Here is a 4,863-nt window from a genome sequence, read left to right as displayed (position 1 = left end):
CAGGAAAAAAATTTAGAACGTTGTTAAATCCGTTGTTGTACTCATCAGATTTGATCTTAATGAGTCTTTTATTAACAACTTCCTCTTCCTGGGTAAGTTTGATGGAAGATCCAAGTATTTGGGAAAATTCTTCTTGTATTAGTTTTTCTCTGTCTGCCCAGTAGTCACATAAACAAACACTGCATTCGAATGCCAACAACACTAAAAGTATCGTCCAGTTCATTTCGACCAAATCTTTGTAATGTGAACAAACAATGACAATAAATCGGTCTAGTACTTTTAATGTTGAGCGTGAGGGTATGTTTGTCAAAGCGCCAATCTATATGTATTTCGATCGATAAAAAAAATCAATAAGAAAATAATCGAAATCAATAAGTGCCGCACTTGAACTATTACGTACTACGTTTTCATGGAATTGTTGATTTTCTCATATTAGAAAATTACGAATCCGAATATTTATTTAATAGGTACAAAGTTATTTCAGATTTTAAAAACCTAACGATCCTGTGAAAATGCATCCATCTTCTTCTGTTTTGAAGATATACAAGTACCAAAGTTCTTCCTTCGTCTTTGATATATTCGGTGTATCAATTAAGACACTCAAATTTTCAGTACGTATTGAACTATCTCTAATTTTTGTGTCTATCAAGGATTATAGAAAACCTAATGATATAATCAGACTACCTACACCACGTGGTAGCATTCAGATAAAAACACATAAACATTTACGATTGCGTGAATTGATTATTGTTTAAGTATCGCCACGTGGCGTTTTAATCATATTATTTTAATTAATTTTAAATTTTTCTCTTTTCTCAAAAACACACTCACTGCATCCCCTTATCAGTTGAAATTTTAAAGATTTAGTTGTGTATATTTAAGGTAGTCATCGACGNATCTTTAATCGACCGTGAAATAACTCTGTTATAAGGGTGTAAATTAACAGCTGTTTCTGCATAATCGTGAACTATTCAAGTTTTCGCGGGCCTTTTTGGCACAGTTCGTACTTGATTTTAAAAATTTCAGGCATACGTTCTGTGCCCAAAAGGCTTGTCTTTTCATTTGATTGTTTGAACCAATGTAGTAACAAACCTGGCATAACGGTGTTAAGGGTCATAAATGAAGGGTAGTCTTTACATAATCTTAAAATTTGGATTTTTCAAGAGCCTTTTTGCCACATCTAGAATATTTAATTTATTACAAAACTTAAAATAAGTGAACTGTTTTTGTGAAATATGTTATGTTGAATGGTTAGGTATAAAGATTTGTGAAACTTATTTAAAAATAAATTTCGATCTTTTCAGGTTTCGTTTGGAATGTGATAGCGTTATCTTTGGATCTCTGATACTTACATCCTTCTGGAGGAGAATGGTGAAGTCTTTCTTGATGAAAGATAACAATATGGACCGTTTGTGAGGCTTAGGTCTTCTGCAGAAGCTGAATTTTTTAGGTAAGTCTTTTTTTGTAATTTCTTTTTGCAGGAAAGTAGAGTTTTGTTAAACAATATTTTAATTAGTTCAATTTTTTGAGTGTTTAGTTTCAGATTAATTTATAATTATAACTTCTTATCTTTTATTAGCTTAATTGTATTAGATCTGAACTTTTATTTGTACATTCATATTCAATACTTACCTGTAATCTTTGGTTTTTTACATTTTCACATCATTATTTGAATATGTATTTTCATTTTACTTTACATTTTACTTTTATTGTTTAAATTTAATCCAAGTTTGATTTATATCTTTCAGATTTCGTTAGGGAAGTAAAATATACAACCCTCCTGGCAATGATGATGTCCCACTGTCTTCCACGTAGAGTAGGAAGATGGATCGTTTGTAAGGATGAAATGTTCTGTGGATACTGAAGTTTTTGGGTAAGGCCTTTTTGTGTAATTAGTTTTTGCAGAGAAATAGTTTTGTTGAACAGTATTTTAATCAGTTTTATTTGCTTAATTGTATTAGTATTTTCATCAGCTTAATTTTTTGAGATTTTAGTTTCTTATTGATTGATAATTGTAACTTCTTATCTTTTATTAGCTTAATTGTATTAGATCTGAACTTTTATTTGTAAATTTTTATTCAATACTTGTCTGTAATCATTGATTTTTTTATATTTTCACATTAATATTTAATTATGAATTTATATTTTATTTTTAGTGTTTAAATTTAATTCATAATTGATTTATATCTTTCAGATTTCGTAAGGGAAGTACAAATAAACATCCCTCCCAGGAACGATGATGTCCCACCGTCTTCAATGGAATGTAGGAACATGGATCGTTCGTGAGGATGAGATGTCTGCAGAAACTGAATTTCATAAGGCTTTTTTGTAATTCTTTTTGTAAGATAGTGAAGCTTTATCGAACAAGATTTTAATCACTTCAATTTTTTGAATTTTGAGTTTCATTCCTTTCATGTTTCATATTATTTGATAATTTTCACTTCTTAAATTTCATTTGTTTAATATATTAGATCTGAAAATTTAATTGTAAACTATCTCAATACTTACTTGTAATCATTTTTAGACTTTTATTGATTTTAAAATATGCATACTGATATTTTACTCAAAGTTTCTTCAGTTAACATTTTTTTAGTAGGTATCTCGCAGTAATTTTGTTCTTTAAAGTATTTTTGGGAAAGAAATTTATCATTCAAAATGTTGAGTGTTTAAATCAATAAGTTTGTTTTTATTAGTTAATATTTATTAATGTTATATTACATATAATAAAATACCAATTTGCTTTTGTACTAGTTTATTTAAGTTTTATTGTAATAACACTTCTTTAAATTGTAGGAATATATAATTACATTAGTTGAGATATTTAGTATTGTAAAACTAGGAATATTTATTTATATTTCGTTATGATACAACTAGTAATGTATTATCACATATTTGTAAATGTTTAGGTATAGATGCTATTGTTAATTTCACTGTAAATAGTAAACTATTGGGAAAGGGGGACTTATTTGAGGGGTGACAATGAAGGCGAGAAAGTAAGAATGAGTGTGTCCGAATGGGGCTGGAGATATGAATGAAAGTGTGTCTTAAGGTGTAAACGTATAAGTATGAGAGAAATGTGAAAATGGGGGGCAAGTATGAGATGTATGAGTGCTATGAATGAGTGGTAAAAGTGAGAGAAATAAATCAGAGAGAGTGTGTAAGAGAGGGTGAAAATATGAATAAGAAATGTATGTACGTATGTCTTATATGCATGAAAGGGATGGAAGGTGTAAATGACAACGTATGCACGAGAGGGAGAATGTAAGAATGAAGGGTGAATATCAGAGAGTAAGAAGGTATATATGAGAAGGTGAGAAAATGAAAGAAGGGTGTAAATAGATATGTGGGAGCATGAACGAGAGACTGAAGGTATGAATAAGGGTTGTATGTATGTCTAGAGTGCATGAGAGGGATGGTGGAGTTATTAAAGGTGCAAGTGACAACGTATGTTAGAGAGGGAGAATGTAAGAGTGAAGGGTGAATGTTAGAGAGTGAAAAAGCATGTGTGAGAAAGTGAAGATATGAAAGAAGGGTGTAAATAAGAGAGTGTTAGCATGAAGGTATGACTGAAGGTATGAATAAGGGTTGTATGTATGTTTAGCGTGCATGAGAGGAATGGTGGCGTGATTGAAGGAGTAAGTGACGATGTAAGCAAGAGTGGGTGAATGTAAGAGTGAAGGGAGTATATCAGGGAGTTAGAAAGTATGTATGAGAGAGAGAGCATGTTTGACTGAGGGTTGTAAATCAGAGAGAGAAGCTGCATGTACGAGAGGATGAAAATATGAATGAAGGGTGTACCTATGTATGTGTGCGAATGAAAAGTGTATGTATACGTATGTGTGGGGATGAATGTATGAATGGTGGGGATCTTACCCTATTCACCGTTCATACATTCAAACCCACGTGTGGCAGGCGGGTATGCGTGGGGGTGAATGTATGAATGGTGGGGGCCACACCCCATACACCATTCATACATTCAAACCCACGTGGAGTGGGTGCGAATGTAGGAATGGTGGGGACTTCTCACCCTCAGAAGTCCCCACCATTCATACATTCGTACCCACGTGGGGTAGGGTGGGCCCGAGGGCGAAGGCCCCGGGATCGGGGGCCCCGGGGTCGAAGTCCCCGGGGATCGGGGGGCACCAGGGGCAGAGGCCCCGGGGTCGAAAGCCCCGGGACCGGGGGGCGAGGGCCCCCGGGAAGGGAAGGGTGGGGCCGTCGAATAAAAGAGAAGAGAACCTTACAATGTGTTTTATTTAAAAAATGACAAAAAAAATTTTTCAGGCCTACCAGGTCTAGCGCCGAAGGTTTTGTTAAGTCGAAGAGCGTCCGGGACAAGGCCCGGACGTTGGGTCGTAGAAATTTCGGACTGGAGGCCCCCAATACAGGGAAGTCGGACTTCCGGGATCTTGGGTTTCAGAAACTTCGAAATTAGACGCTCAAAGTCCTCCGAGGAGGACTTTGAGAATCGAATTTCGAAGTTTCCAAGACCCAGGATCTCGGAAGGTCCGAGATTCCGGGTATTGGCGACTTCGAAGTCCGAAACTCGACGACCTGGAGCACTCCCGACGCGACGCGACACGAAGATCGACGCCTGATGTCCCTCTGCAACAAAAAGATACATAAACATTAAAAAAATGAAAAAACAAACAGTCTTATCTATAATTATTACAAATATAATAAAACAAACTTGCTTGATAAATAATAAGAAGTAATAGTTGTTATAATTAATTATATAAATTTCAAGAATTTGGTTTTACCACTTAGTGAAACATAAATTACAATTACAATTAAACAAATTTGAAAATTCTATTACAATTAAACAAATCTGAAAATTCTACTAACATTTATTCGATAATCGAT

At 34.2% G+C, this 4,863-nt stretch overlaps 1 long non-coding RNA gene across 1 annotated transcript; it reads left to right on the top strand.

The window, feature by feature from the left end:
* Positions 1 to 1,267: 1,267 nt before the first annotated feature.
* LOC108737120 lies at positions 1,268 to 4,110 on the top strand. Its single transcript, XR_001937820.2, has 3 exons — positions 1,268 to 1,450; positions 1,749 to 1,873; positions 2,195 to 4,110. It is a non-coding gene; the product is annotated as an uncharacterized LOC108737120 (long non-coding RNA).
* Positions 4,111 to 4,863: the final 753 nt, after the last annotated feature.

Source organism: Agrilus planipennis, unplaced genomic scaffold (assembly GCF_000699045.2).
Source record: "Agrilus planipennis isolate EAB-ADULT unplaced genomic scaffold, Apla_2.0 scaffold104, whole genome shotgun sequence".
Classification (NCBI taxonomy): Eukaryota; Metazoa; Arthropoda; class Insecta; order Coleoptera; family Buprestidae; genus Agrilus; species Agrilus planipennis.
Note: the sequence above shows the minus strand (reverse complement) of the source record. Positions and strands in the feature narration are given on the sequence as shown.